Source organism: Nicotiana tomentosiformis, chromosome 2 (genome assembly GCF_000390325.3).
Source record: "Nicotiana tomentosiformis chromosome 2, ASM39032v3, whole genome shotgun sequence".
Classification (NCBI taxonomy): Eukaryota; Viridiplantae; Streptophyta; class Magnoliopsida; order Solanales; family Solanaceae; genus Nicotiana; species Nicotiana tomentosiformis.
In genome coordinates, this window is record NC_090813.1 from 159,299,095 (window position 1) to 159,316,051 (window position 16,957).

Here is a 16,957-nt window from a genome sequence, read left to right on the forward strand (position 1 = left end):
CTTAATTCGACGACCAGATGGAATTATATACACGTATATTATATGTAAATGGGGTATGTGGAAAGGTTATGACATTATATACGCACCACCATCTGATTAGCTGGTATACTTTGATGATTTCGCCTACTGAGGCCGAGATGATATGATGGGATGCCATCAAAGGCTTGATGATGTTATGTACGCATATACCTATGCGTGGTATGACATTTATATGCATATGCATAACATTATAAATGTTTTATGATTCACATAGTTGTTTAGACATATAGGTTGAGTCCTTTACTCCATGTTTCTTTCACATCTTTTATATACTACTTTTCATGCCTTATATACTCGATACATTATTCGTACTGATGTCCTTTTTTTTCCTAGGGAAGCTGCGTTTCATGCCCGCAGGTCGCGATACACAGGTTGACAGTCCTCCTAGTAGACTATCAGTTCAGCGGAAGGTATTGGTGCACTCCCTATTTTGTAGTCTGCTTTGACCCGTATTGATTGGTATGGTGGGGCCATATCCCAAACTTTATGACGTTTATGTACTCTTAGAGACTTGTAGACAGATGTCATGTATATGAATGATTGTATGGCCTTGTCGGCCTATGCTTTGAGTGTACAAATGATCATGTCAGTCTTATAGGCCTGTATGTCACATGTATAAGCTTGTATTCCATGTTGGGTCGTCCTATGTCAAGTATTCCCTTATGTTCTATACTGGTTATATCATGACTGTCCTTTTGGCCTATTTACCCATGATGGTATAATAAGAAAGATACGTTACGTTGGTACTCGGTTGAGTAAGGCACCGGGTGCCCGTCGTGGCCCATCGGTTTGGGTCATGACAATGTGGTCCTGTTTAGGCCTTATGGCAGAATTCTGTAAGGCCCCGTGAAATGTTTCCTAAAAACTGGGGTTCCGTGATGCCGGGGTAGGCAAAGAGGTTAATATAGTAGAAATTCTTTGGACTTTTTGGATTGAATAGTGCATTGGGGAGTAGAAGGAAAATAATTTCCAGAAATAGGCATTTTTGCGGCCCATTATGCAGCCGCATAATCACTCTGCGGGCTGCAGAATGGCTGCAGAGTGAAGCAGCTACTTAGGCCATTTTTTATGTCAATTTTGCGGCCAGTTATGCGACCTCACAACCATTTCAAGGGCCGCACTTTTATCGCACAATCAGCCTTGGGAGTTTTGCAGAGGGAGGTTCTGCGGCCCATTATGCCACTGTAGAAGAGGTCTGCGAGCCGCATAACTACCGCAGACCCAGGCAGATATTTTCCATATTTTGGCACCAAATTATGTGGCCGATATGCGGACCGCATATCCATTCTGCGGTCGCATATGCTACCGCATACCCTATTCCAGATCTTCATTTTTGGGGTTTTTAAACTCGACCCTATTTCATTAAAACATACGCCATAGTCCATTTTTCAGCATATTTCTGATATTTTTAGAGTGAGAAAGAGTTCTTAGAGTGGGGAAGTAACCTTTAACCTAATATTCAGCAATTCTTGCTCAATCTTTGAAGATTATCAAGAAAGTGCTCATCTTAGAGGTAAGAATCTATGCCCTAGCTCTTAATTTTGAAAATCTTCTAAAAAGGGGATAATTAGAAAGACAATTATTGGGTGTGGGGGTTGTTCATATTGCATGCATGTGTTTTCAAAGAATGTGGGAAGGTTGTGAGCTAAAAATGGTGGAGAATGGGTTGGGGAATGATGGGATCTTTCACAAAAGGGCCTTTTAAACATTACACCTAGTGTTTGATAATGTGCTCAAATGAGCTAGAATCATGACCATCTTACTAATTTTGTCCAACTTGTTATATTCTAAAATAGATCGAAGTGCTAAGAATTCCGGAACGTTTTAAAGTTTAAAGGAAGCTCAACTGAGGTATGTTGGGTAAACCCCCTTCTTCTTAGAATCGAATCCCACAATGTTCATGTAATTGGTGTAAGTCCCAAATTGATCATTATAGAATTGACTATTCCTAATGTGTTTGTGCTAAAGGATGTATGTTCAATATTTATTCTAAATGCTTCATCATGTCATCGTGCCATTTGAGGATGTGTTCAAAATGTGGAATCTGTGTTAGAAATGTTAAGACTTCAAGTCTAGATCGTAATAAAGGTTGTTATGCCAAATTATATGAAAATCCTCTATGTGCCTAAGATTCCCAAATTTCTCATATGTGAATTTAATGTATTGAATGGGAAGACTTATTGTTGTTTATAATGATAATGATGTTTGAATGTGGAAAGGGGAAACTGGAATTATGAAATATGGCCAAGTGCCAAGAATGACTTTATAATTGTGGCCACTAGTGCCAATGAATTGAAAGGATGTGAAAGAAGTATGATGTGCGATGATTAACTGAAAAAGGTAATGTCTCGGGTGAAACAGCCCAGTCGATCGGGCCGTGATCGGACGCCATGCCGCACACCTGGTGGTGACTGTGCTGGAAATTATAATGAAATTTTGGTTGATTGACTGAAAAAGTTAATGTCTCGGGTGAGACGGCCTAGCCGATCGGGCCCTGATCGGACGCCATGCCGCACACATGGTGGTGACTGTGCTGGAAATTATGATGAAATTGTGGTTATGGTTGATGTCTCAAATGAGACGACCTTGCCGTTCGGGTCGTGATCGGACTCCGTGTAAGAACACGGTGATATTGCGAATTATGGCATATCGGCACTAATGATCACCCAACCTAATAACATGGAAATTGACTTGAGAACTTATGTGATCCTTATTTGATGTTTTATTATTGTTTGAAACTCTTATTGAACTCATGACTGTTTCCCCCTTGTATTATTGATCGGACTCCGTGTAAGAACACGGTGTTTAGTTTTACATACTAGTACTATTCGAAAGTACTAACGTCCCTTTTGCCGAGGGCGCTGCATCTTTAAATGGATGCAAGTGGTTCCATAGCAGGCAGTGTTGATCAGCGATAGTGGTACATCCTCTTCCCAACAGACTTGGTGAGCCCCGCTTCATCCCGGGGTCATGTATTGTATCTTTTGTTCATATTATTACCATGTTTTGAGGTATAGCTGGGGCCTTGTTGCCGGCACTATCATAACTCTCTTTTGTATCTCTTAGAGGCTCTGTAGACACTATGTGGGTTGTACATGGGTGCTAGAAAAGTCAAACAGATTATGTTGTATTTTGATCTCTTGTTCCACTCAAATCATAAGAATGTGTGTATCTTGAAACTTAAAAATGATTTAACTAATGAAATGATTTAGTATTATATATATGATCTTCCTACTGTCTAACTTATGAAATCATGTCTTCTCTTGATCATGGGTGAGTTGGGTAGAAAGTATATAACAGGCTTGCTCGGCCCGGTTCACTCGATTGAGCGCCGGTCGCGCTCCCCAAGTTTAGGGGCATGACAAATTCGAGCAAGATTTCCCTTGGGGTGTTGAATGGTTGATTGTGCCTTGGTTATGGTCTTCCTATTTGTGTATATTGTGCTATCTGTTTCTCTATGGTAATGATCAATCACTTCTTGTGTTTGTTGTTGATGTGCATATGGTTGTTGATAGTGAGTGTCATGCCTCGAGGTATTCCATGTGGACCAGTATTTGGATTTGGTCACTCATTACAGCAGAGTTATGATTGGATATGATCCTATGTGCTTATTTCCTATGTATTGTTTCTCCTTTGTATGATGGGTTCATAGCATTGCGCTTCGTGGTGGTATCAGTTGAGCTTGCGGAACGGTTCTCTCATTTGGTTCTTCTCTCACTATTGGTTACATTCGAGTTGGTGCCTATTTGGTGCACGAATTGCATGGTATATGGCTCTCAGTAGTTTTAGTGTTCCATGTCAGTCAAGCAACTTGTACTAGATGAGATGGGATTTTGGACCTGGAATTAGTACTATCGGATTTGGATAGGGTATGTTTGGAAGAATAATGTCAGAAGTCAGCTTATAATTTGGCAATGGTTCTTATTGGTGAGAGAGCTCCACGACTTGTTTATTTGAAGAGTGGTTATGAGTATCTGCATGTTTATTTCATCATTGGCAGTGTACGAAGGTTCCAAACAAGGTTTTAGTTGATATGAGATTTGTTACCGGTATCGAGTTTGTGATTGGGCAGCTATTATGGCCAAAAATTATTGCTATGAGCATCTGCGTTATGCGGTATATCATCTTATCATATCTTGGGTTGTGGTTATGGCTTGATGCAGCTAATTAAGACTCACTCAGTGTTCAGATGCGAGAATCGGGTCTTGTAATGGACTTTGGATGTTGGAGATTTGATTCTATGGCTTGTGGACTAAGGCTTAAGTAAGCATATTCAGTTAAGTTTTGTTTTCAGGCTTATTTATATTGGGGTGTCATTGGATCACCCACTAGTATGTGTATAGAGAGGTTATACGGTGATTTGATGGCTTTAGAATGACTCTTGGCACGTTCCAGGACGAACATATGTTTAAGTGGGGGAGAATGTAATGACCCGATCAATCATTTTGAGAATTTGCATTCAATTTGGTGGTTTGAGGTCATGGGTAGCTTCATAGGGTGTATTATGAATTGCATGTATTATCGGTTTTGGTTTTCGAGTGGTTCGGGATTGATTTAGAAGAATGTTTCTCAATTAGGAAGCTTTAAGTTGGAAGAGTTGACCAAGTTTGACTTTTATGTATTTGACCTCAAATTGGAGTTTTGATAGTTCCATTAGGTCCGGATGGTGATTTTGGACTTGGGTGTATGATCGGATTTGCATTTGAATGTTTATAGAAGGCTTTGGCACTATTTGGCGAAAGTTGGCACTTTGAAGATTTGGATAGTTCATAGGTTTGACCGGGAGTTAGCTTCGATGTTATCAGGTTCGGATTGTTACTCCAAGAATTGGAATAGGTTTGTTATGTCATTTGGAACTTGTGTGCAAAATTTGAGGTGATCCCGAGTTGTTTAGACGTGTCCGGTGTAAGTTTGGATTTTAGAAATTTGGAATAGTTCATTAGTCTTGGATTGAGGTGCGATTAATGTTTTGGATGTTATTTTGTGTGATTTGAGGCCTCGAGTAGGTTCGTGTTGTGTTTTGGGACTTGTTGGTATGTTCGAACAGGGTGACGAGGGGCTCGGGTGAGTTTTGGGCCATTCCTGTGTTTTGGGAGTTGCTGATTGTTGGTGTTTCTGCAAAGCATCGCCATAACTGAGCTAGGCTGGCTATCATGTAGAAGAAATTTTGGCTAGTCTGTTTCATCTCTTTGTGCTTGCGTGTGTTGAATCGCGTTCACGAATACTGTGGGACTCTAGCTTCGCATTCGCATTGTGAGATCGTGTTCGCGCTGGTAAGCTGGGAGCTGGAGAACTCTTCTTCGCATACGCGTGTCTAGGGGCGCGTTCGTGTAGTGTTGGTGTCTGTGGGTATCGCGTTCGCATGGTCATAGTCGCAAACGCATAGGGCATTTTTTTGGCAGCGGCGTTTGTGCTTCGCGATCGCGAAGGTATTTCCGCGATCGCTAAGGGTATCCCTGAAGCAGTGATTATAAACTACTCTATTTCAAATGTTCTGGTAATTTTATCACATTTGGAGTTCTAGAGCTCGGATTTGAGCGATTGTGGAGGGTATTTTCACGATTTGGATTGGGGTAAGTATTTTTTACTCGGATTTGATTATATTACATTATTCCATCTTCGATTTTGGTATTTGATTAATGAATTTAAAAGAGAAATTGGGGGTTTTGTCAAAACTTTTCTAAAGTGAATAATTGGATTTTGAACATAGATTCGGGGTCGGATTTGAGTGAAATCCATATGGATGGACCCGTATTCGAATGGGTTATTGGAATTTGTGAGTTTTTTTGAGTTTCGGGGTGAGAGCCCGGGATTGACGTTTTGGTTGACGTAGAGTATTTGATTAAAGATTTGACCTTTTTTCGTTTGGGTTTATTTCTTATGGCATTATTTGATATTTTTGAGTTACTTTTGGCTAGTTTCAAGCCACTCGGAGGTCGATTCGTGTGGTATGGCATTTCTAGAATATTGATTTGGCTAGCTTGAGGTAAGTATCTTACCTAAACTTGGTTGAGTTTCCTGGACCATTCATGATAGCCGCATGCTATAGGTGGCGCACATGTGCGGGGTTGAGCCCATGTGCATGCACTGGGTATTGACAGTGCTTAGGCTATGATATGCCTTGAATTGATTGCCAAGCTTCATGCTGTGATGTTTCTTATACTTGTACCCCATTGTGAGCTATTTAGGCCATGTTTGACGTTACATAGAGGTAATTCTCCTGATTAAACCTGATAGTTACTATTTTGTGATATATTTACCTGATTTGAGCTATGATATCATACTTGCATATGCATACACCTCAGCATGTCACTTGTACCAGTCCAGGAGTATGAAATTTGATGTTCTTTGATCATGTACTTGTATTCTTGCATATCTGCTTTGTGTGTGATATGGATTGGACTGGTAGCTCGTGACCACACTGGGCAGATTGTGATATTGTTCCTATGACCATGCCGAGGGGATTGTGATATTGTGCGTGTGACCATGCAGGGCGGATTGTGATATTGTGCCTGTGACTACACTGAGCGAATAGTGATATTGAGCTTGTGACCACACCGGGCAGATTGTGATATTGGCACGTGAGTTGACCCTGCATCACGTGAGTTGTCCGTGCGGTTGATATTATTGGCACGTGAGTTTTTCGTGCGAATCCAGATATTGACATTATTAGCACATGAGTTGTCTGTGCGGTTGATATTATTAACATGTGAGTTGTCCGGGTAGCACGTAAATTGTCTGTGCAGCGTGTGGATATGGATCCATCCCTATGGGGTCACCCTGCCATATGCCTTATTGATGGTGTACACGCGGATCATGAGAAACCGACAGGTTTCTAGTTGATGTGAGCTCTGGGAGAGCTTGTTATTGGCTTGGATCGGTTATTGAGATTCTGATGTGGGCCTGAGAGCCGTGATGTGATTTCTATTTGGATCGGGTTGCGCACTGCAACGGATTGATATTTGGTTATTGTATTTCATCTTTACTTATAATTTTCTTAACTGCTTACCTGATTTATTTGCATATCTTCCCTATATGTTGGATTGTTGACTGAACAGAATATGTAAAGAAAATTTAGAGCACCAAGGTGGTTTTATGTGTGATTTCATGATTTGATCATATTACTATGTTGTACATGTTGGAAGATATGAATTGTACAGGTGATTGGCGAGTATCATTTATAATTCTTGCTTCTATTACCTCGCCGAGGTTAGTTATGGTACTTGCTGAGTACATGGGGTCGGTTGTACTCATGTTACCCTTTTGCACCTTGCGTGCAGATCTTGAAGCTGAGATGTTGGGGATGACGGGAGCTGGAATTGAAGATATACCTGCCTTCTCGATATAGCTACCTCTTGTTCTTGGTAGTTTTAGATTCGTATTCTTTTTATGTATATTCCAAACAGATGTTACATTAATTTCTTACCAGCTTTGTAAACCTAAGTCTTAATGGATCATGACTTGTACAGAAGTTCAGCTATTTTACTCATTGACTCTTATTATTCTTATTTGAGTTGTGTTGATTGTTATTTGGCTTACCTAACAGGTTGGGTCAAGTGCCATCATGACTAGATGTATTTTGTGTTGCGACAACTATTTTAACTATCTATAGCTTATTGTAGTATATATATGTTAGTGCATTCATTATTTGTATTACAAAATAAAGTGTTACATGGATTATTTATATTAAGTATATTGTAAATTTGAATGTAATTTAAAAGTTTGACCATGTTTGACCTAAGAAACGACTGACAGTAGTCGGTAAATTTTCAGAAATTACACTAACCGACCAAAGTTGGTCGGTAACATATCCTCCTGTGTAAACCGACGGACAACAATCAGTAACTTTAACTATATAGTTTATAATTACATTTTAATAATAATACAATTATTAAAATTTTATAAAGTGGGACGAAATAACCGACCAATGGTGGTCGGTAATCAAAACAGTGTTTTGACTAAGCAAGTCTGACCATTTCGGTCAAAGGATCGTAACAACCCGACTGATCATTTTGAACTTTAGCATTCCGTTCGGTGATTTGAGACTTTGAGTAGCTTCATATTACGTATTATAACTTGCGTGTATGGTCGATTTTTGTTTTTATTGGTTCAGGCTTAATTTGGAAGAATGGCTCTCGATTTGAAAGCTTTAAATTGGAAGAGTTAACCAAGGTTTGACTTTTGGGTAAACGGACTCGGAATTGGGTTTTAATTGTTCTGATAGGGTCGTATATTGATTTTGGATTCGTACGTAGGTTCATATTTGGTTTTGGAGATTCCTAGAAGAACTCGACTCTATTTCTCAAAAGTTGGCAATTTGAAGAACTTAAGATTTCATAAGTTTGACCAAGAATTGACTTTGATATTATTGGATACCAATTGGTGTTCCAAGACTTTGGATAGGTCTATATAGTTGAATTGAACTTGTGTGCAAAGTTTTGAAGTAATCCAAAGTGTGTAAGTGTGATTCAGACACTCTTTTGAAGGAATGAAGATTTAACAACCTAAGAGAAATTCTATTCGATTTTGTAAGGCCCCGTAAAATTTTACTAAAACCTAGGGTTTCGTGGTGACGAGGTAGTATAATGTGTTTGACATGGTACGTACTTTTAGGGTTGTACAGTGCATCGGGGAGTTAAAGGAAGAATTTTGCAGAATATGGCATTTTTGTTGTCCACAATGCAGCCACGAAATCACTATGCGAACTGCAGATCGACCGCATAGTGCAACAGGACTTGAGCCAATTTTGAAGACCATTATGCGGACGCATAACCATTTTGCGTGCCACACATCCATTGCAGAACCAACATGAGAAAACTTCGGGGGAAGATTCTGCGGCACATTATGCGACCGCATAACTAATTTGCCGACCGCAAATCTATCGCAGACTAGACCAGGCCACCCAAATTTTGGAGGACCATTTTGCGGTCCACTTTGTGGGCCGCAGACCTAATCTGCGATGCACTCTGTGACCACAGAGTTGAATTCGGAGGGTCTATTTTTTTATTTTATAACCCGAGCCCCTTTTTATAAAAATGACCTTGGGGTTATTTTGGCTAGTCTAAACTGCCATTTTAGAGAGATGGGAGTGTTCTAGAGAGAGATGAGGAAACCCTAAGTGTTTTGTTCATCAACCCTAAGGTTCTAGCCCTAGCTTTCCATTTCGAGTTTGGGTTAGAAGATGGATTATGAAGAGTGAGATTCTTGGGTAGGAGAGTGTTATTTATACATGCATGTACCAATAAGGTTTGTGGGAAGGTTGTTGAACTCAAATGGGTAAACAATGGGTTGTGGGATGAAGGAATCCACCATAGGAGAACCTTGAAATCATAACGCCCATCTAGTGTTTGATGAAATGCTTAAATGAGCTGGACCCTCGAATATCTTCCTAATTATGGTTCAATTTTGTTATGTTTCTAAATAGATTAAAGTTGCTAGGATTTTCGGAATGTTGTAGTAATTTAAGAAAAGCTCAAAGCGAGGTATGTTAGCTAAACTTCTCTCTTAGAATTGAATCCCACGATGTTCTCATAAGTGTCAAATATGATGGGCCAAGTTCTTATTTCTCATGTTCCGAGTTATTCACTATAAATTTCACTATTCCAAATAAATTTTATGTCGGAAGATATATGTTAAAAATGTGTTCCGAATACTCTTGTCATATTATGTTATCCTTCGGGCATGTGTTCAAAGTATGGGTTGTGTATCAAAATATTATGAATTCAATCATGTTTCAATTGCAAGTTATTATGCCAAATTGTGGAAGAAAACTCAATGTGCCTAAGACTTTTATTTGCTCATATGTGTACTAAAGGTCGTGATTAGAGATGCCTTGTTGTTGATAACCCATGATGATGTTTGAAAGTGAAAGGGGTGAGCATGAAATATGAAATACGGACGACGTGCCAGGAATGATATTACATTTGTGGCCACTATTGACAATAAAATGAACAGATATGAAAAAGGTTAGGAATTGAGCTGAAAATTCTTTTTATAATAAATATTTTGGGAGTATCGTTAGTCACCGAGGAAGGGTAGGTTGAAATAACCTAGCCCCGAAACTACACGTGTCGGTGTAGGAGTGATTGAGAGATAAATCCACGAACTGATGTGTTGAGAATATTCCCCTTAAATGGGATGAGATTGATGTGTTGAGATTATACCCCTTAATTGGGATGAGATGATTGATAGCGAAGGGTGATGTAGATCCACACGGCATTGTGGTGAGACGGCATAGACGATCGGGTCAAGATCGGACGTCATGCCCCGCACATGGTGGTGATTGTGATTGTGATTAGATGTCTATGGATGAGACGGCCTAGCCAATCGGGCCGTGATCAGATTCCTTTCTAAAGTCACGGTGGTATATCGGTATTAAAGATATCCCAACCTAAAATATTGAAATCTACTTGAAAACTTATCTTACTCCTAACTTGATGCGTTGGTATTATTTGAGACTTTCATTTTGATGCTATAATGTTTTCCCATTATATTGTTACTCGTTGTATTGAGAGGGTATTTAGTCTTATATACTAAAACTGTTCTATATGTACTAACGTCCCTTTTGCCGGGGGCGCTGCATCTTTAATGGATGTAGATGGTTCCACAACAGGCGACGTTGATCAGTGATAGCAGTACACCCTCTCCTCAGCTGACTTGTAAGCCCCACTTCTTCTCGGGGTCTTGTATCTTTTGTCCTCTATGTATAGTGTTTTGAGGTATAGCCGGAGCCTTGTTGCCGGCAGTATCATATTACTCTTTTGTATCTATTAGAGGCTCCATAGACATAGTGTGGGTTGTATATTGGTGTTGGAAAAGTCAAACTAGAATGTTGTATTTGTATCACATGTTCCTCTTCTAAATTATGAATGTGTAATGTAATATTTTGGAGACTTATAAATGATGTAACTAATGGTAATGAATTGGTGTTGCTCACATGATCTTCTCATGGTCCAATTAATGAAATATGTCTTCACTTTATGCATGGGCAAGTTAGGTCAAAAATTATCTAGTAGGCTTGCTTGACCGGATTATCTCGGTTGAGCGTCGGTCGCGCTCCCCGAGGTCGGGGCGTGATAGATTTGAGCCTTGATTTTTTATTGTTATGTTCCCGTGGGTGTTTTGAGGCTTTGGATAAGTTTGGATAATGGAGTTTTACTTGTTGGTATGATTGGATGTGGTCCCTAGGGGCTCGGGTGTGTTTTGAGTCATTGGTTGAGGGACTAGTTAAGTTAAGCATTTGGAGTTTGACCATGGCCAATATCGGATCAAGATGACCTCTTTTCGGTGTTTTCAAGTGCGCGAGTAGGTTCTTCACGTGTTTATGATTGAAATGCATATATGGTTTGTGTCCCGGAGGTTCCGAATGAGTTTTGGATGCTAAAACGAAGATTTGTTTGCTTATTTTTCTGGTGTGAATAATTATGAAAATGTCATTTATGTCCCTGAAATTTTCAGACTTCCTTTAAAAATTGAAAATATCATATCTCCCTCATTTTAAGGCTAAATTGGGTGATTAAAAAGGCTATCTTGGGTGTAATCTCCCAAGGTATATGTTGGACTTATCAAATGTGAGTTATGGAGTCATCTAGGATCTGATTTAAGCTGGAATAGCTGCTGTATTTTGTTTACTTATTCCGAAATTTAGTCACTTTTTCTCACAAGGTTTTGGAGCTTGGATTTGGGCAATTTTGTAGGATATTTTCACAATTTGGATTTGGGTAAGTATTTTTGACTCGGAGTTATTTATATTTCAAGATTTCAACCTTGAATTTAGCGACTGTTTGATAAATCAATTGAAGAAATTGAGAATGTTAGTAAAAATATTTCTAAAAAATAAATTGATGATTTGAGGGTCGATTTGAGATCGGATTTGGATGAAACACATATATTTGGACTCTTGGATTGGTTGTTCTGAATTTGTGAGTTTTGTCGGGTTTCGAGGTGCGAGCCCGGGATATACTTTTTGATTTTAGTTAAAGATCGAAACTTTACTATTCAGAATCGTTGCCTATGGCTTTTATTTATGATATTAAGTTATTTTGGCTAGATTCGAGCTGTTTGGAGGTTGATTTGTGCAGGAAGGGCTTCTTGGAGTGTTGATTTAGCTTACTTGAGGTAAGTGAGCTTTGTTGGGGAATTTTTCCTACTAAATGATATTATTTTCTACATACGGGGGTGATACATATACGAGGTGACGAACGTATATGCATGTGCCAGGGTTTCCATGCTCAGGAGGGAGAAATTATATGCTTCTTGGTACATTGTTGAACTTGGTGTCCCTTGGCTTATGTTTCATGAAATTCTATGACTAATAAGCTCAATTATCTATGTTAAAAATCACATTAGAATATATGACATCTTAAAAGGGTCTTAACGCGTTGTTCTTGATATTGGTTTACATACATAACTTGATAGTAGTATCATGAACTGGTATCTATATATGTTGTTGTTATGTTACTCGAGCTTCCTTATCCATAATAAGAGATGATGATTGGGGTCTTAGGATGATGTTTGGCACGATGGGTATTTCCGTGCGGATGATATGATATTGGCACGAAGAGTATTATCGTGCAGTTTGAAATGAGATTGGCTTGTTGGTTGTTACCGTGCGAAAAGAGAGGAAGTTAGATTTCTTTTAAGATTACTCATTCGGTAGTCACATACATGCTCTCTACCTTGGTTTCAATTTATATATTATGCTTTGTATGTTACTTTCACGCTGATATTCTTTATGGAGTGTACCTTTATGTTTCTTATTTGGTCACTTACTATCAAATATATGCTCCTACTTTGTTTGTTACCGTTGAATCAACGTTTTTACTTGAGTCATTACAGCTACCTGCCCTTACTTAGGTCTTGTTTTTACCTGTTGCTAGCCTTTACATGTCACGTGCTCCTAATTGCCACATGATTTACTTATTAGATGCCTTAACTTGTTGCATGTCTTCACTTACTACATGTTTTCACTTACTATAAGCTTTTACTTCCACATGCATGCACTCATTATATGCTCTTACTTGCTACATGCCTCTACTTGCTACATGATTTCACATATTGAATGCCTCTATTTTAAACTTGTTCTTACTTTCCAAGCATCTTTACTCGTTTCATGTATTGCTCTTCTTTGCTTAATCAGATTGGGTGACTTTTAGATTGGTTGTATGTAATGCCTTGTGAAGGCCTTGTCATTTTATACGGTAGACTAGCTTTTTATACTAGAGTGCCCATCTTACTCTGTTTAAGTTGTTTTATCTAGTTGAATACCGTGTGCTCATTTTCTTTGTGTTACGTTGCGAACTTTTCCCGTGCTTGGTTGTTGTAGAATCGTTACGTATGTACTTAAGATGTTATATGTGTGATCGGGTTGTATGTCGCAACAGTATTTATTTATAGTGGGATTGGGTTGCACGTCGCAACAGTAATTGTTAGTGATGGTTTGCTATAATACTTTCATGTACTTCATGATTACTATTTCTTTCGTAAAAATGGTTATGAGTTTATGACTTGTTTGCCATGTCTGAGATCTTGCTCCATATCTTTTCAGTTGATGCTCTTACTATTATTTGATATATCTCTTACCTTGTTTTGCCTGATTATTATTTGCACATGTACGTATTAAGTGAGTATCTTTTTTACCTAAGAACCCTGTCACTACTTTACCGAGGTTAGTATAGATACTTACTAAGTACATGGGGTCGGTTGTACTCATACTACACTTCTGTACCTTGTGTGCAGATCTTAGAGTTGCGTAGCTATGAAAGAGGAAGCCTTGCACCGAAGATGTTCCATCGTTCCAGATTCAAACAACCTTTTGTTCATGGTAGTTTAGGACATAAACCTCGTTTATGTAAATTTCAAACAGATATTGTACTTATTATTCATTTTGGTTTTATAAATCTAAATCATAGTGGCCCATGACTTGTACTACCAGTCCTTAGGAGGTTGTATAGAATTTAGTCATTTTATTTTTTGTTATTAATAAGCTATCATTCGAGTTACCTTGTTCTATGATTGGCTTACCTTGCATTAGAGTTATGTGCTATCACGACTAGGTGGTTTTTGGGTCGTGATAAGTTGGTATCAGAGCACTAGGTTCATAGGTTCTATGAGTCATGAGCAAGTGTCTAGTAGAGTCTTGAGGATCGGTATGATGACGTCCATACTTATCTTTGAGAGGCTACAAGGCATCTAGGAAACTTCCCTTCTTTGATTCCTTCCCGTGTGATCTTGTTTTAGCTTGAAGCTTGCAACAAGCTTGTTATGTTGCTGGTAGGCTGCGAAGGGTAGTGGATGCTTGATCACCGTCTCGGTGTGTTTTCTTGCCTAATTGTCGTGATAATGTTGGGCTTATGGGAAGGTGTTGATTTTAGGCTAATCGGTGGGTTATCTCCTACGTATACATTTGAGGTCGTGTGTTTCGTATGAGGCTTCTATTCGGTGGAATGCATACCTTGTCAGTTAGAAGTATTTAAGGAATCTTGTCGTACTGTCACAAGGACGAGTATGAACTTGGCGGAGTCCTTGGAGTGTTTTATGACTAGTGTTACATAGGTTTATGATGTATTTAGCTGACTAATAGTGCGACCGGGGCAGCTATGAAGGAAGGGTATTGTGGGTTACCGACGATGTGTTCTATGGCTTCGATCTAAGTGGGGAAGTCAGATATCGATGATCAGATTGCATGGCCATGCATTGTATTAGTTCTTGGAATAGGATAAGCTTTTGGGTTAGCTATGATATAAGAAAGGTTTCATCAAGGATGATTTTGAGCAAGGGATCGGTGGATGTATGATGTACTACACCTTACGGGTATATATAGGTCTCGGGATGATTCAAGTTCGATGCATGTTGTGGATGTAGTGTGCAAGGAAAAGAAATCGTGTGGTTTCTTTTTTGGATATTCTTGAGCTGGTGAAGCGCGGGTTGTTCGGTGCGTATTGGTGGTCAAATGGAGATTTGAGAAAGGTGAATGACCTTTGAGGAGGTTCTGATGAGTTCTAGATTCATATGTGGCAGTTAAAGATTTTTGAATTTGTGTATGGCTAGGGCTTGAGATCGATAGTGGATAGTGTCTGGATTTGCGGTACTTTTATATCAATATTGACTCTACATGGTAGCATAAGAGGGGTGCAAGAAACAGCTTTGACTTCGCAGAAGTTCCCTTCAGAGCGAACATTTCGGGTTGAGTTATTTTTGGGTTTTGTTGTTTGCGTAATTCGGTTGAGTTAGAGGAAGTCAGTCCTAATGATTTGATTTTATGTTAATGAGTTTCGAATAATTCACGATGGTTATGGTCACGGTTAGGGGTTGATGTCTTCTACGAGTATAGGAGGTCTGATGGAGATGTGATGTTCTCTCAGATTATGTTAAGTAGGAAGTTTCTGGTCCATGGGGTATTTATCCTACTAGCGGTCCAGAGTTGATTATGAGATTTTTGTATTTCCACCAGTTGGCATTGATAGTTGCAGTGAGTCGTGAGGGATTGAGATTTGTATTGGCAAGGTTTCGGTTTAGTTTTGATGGAAAGGTCATGAGTTCTTTAAGGCGTGGATGATTTCAGGTGTTCAAAAAAATGCTAGAACTATTTGATGTCGCCTGAATAGAGTATATAATTTAGGAGGAGCATTGTGTTTTGACTTGCGGATGCTTGACTAGTTATACGGTGATCGCCTGGTTTTGGGCTACTGAGGTTCAGTTTTTACTATGTGGAGTTGGGATAGGATATGGAGATTCCGGTATTTTACAAGTTTAGAGACTAAATGTTCGCGTAGGTAAACTATTCCTTGATTACGGACTGTGAAGATATGATAAGAATTGGATAACTGATGGTATGTGTTATGGATAGATTGCTATGGACTTTAGGAAGGTTTCTTACCTGTTTGGGGATGATCGAAATTAGTTTGGGGGTATTTGTAGGCCTAATGAGATTAGGTATTGTATTTCATATCGGGTTTCCTTACTGTTACGCAATTGTTACCATAGGTATATCATCGGGCATAATGGATGTTATTCGTGCCCTGTTCTATGTTATGTGCTTCTCTCTTATACTATGACGGGTTGTGAGGCTACTTGATTATTGCATGCATGTTGTAATCCCGTTTAGGCTTTGTGGAGATATATGAGCGAGATGGCTCTTATGTTATTGATTTGCTTATTGCACCCTAGCTGTGCTCGCACTTTTTCTGTATTGTATTATACCTACTCACCTTCTCACGGTTATACTTGTGCACTCTATTGTGTTTGATGTTGACACACATGTGCTTAGTGAGCACGAGCATTATTGCTCAATGGGTATCCTTATGTAGATTGATATGTTTGTGATCAAGATGCGCATCGCAGCAGAGTTATGTAGGATACCCTTCCTTGTGTTTATTTAGTGTGTTTTGTTTTCCGTTTGTGGGATGAGTTCATGAAATTATACTTTTGTTGTTATGTCAATTGTACTTGTTGGATAGTCCTCGTATTTGGATATATCTGAGTTGTTGCTTGTTTTGTGTACGAACCGTGTTGTGTGAGGTTCCACGTGGATTTTGGCATGAGTTGTCGGTTGGGGTGCTTGTATTGGATGAGACGAGGTTTTTGGACTTATGATTTTCACTATCGAATTGTGGTAAGGAATGTTTAGAATAATAATACTATATTTCCACTCAAAGTTTTGCAATGGTCCTTGTCGGACGACAGAACTCCACGACTTGTTGATTGGGTGAGTGGTTATGAGTTTTTACATGTTTCTTTCATCATCAGCAGAGTACTAAGGTTTGGAATAAGGTTTTATTTGATATGATATTTGTTACCGGGTTTGGCAATGGGCAGCTATTGTGGTTAGAGATATTGCTATGGGCATATGTGCGATGAGCTATATTGTGTGGTTATTCCTTGTGAAAATACTTATAATTTTTTGCAGCTGGTTGAGATC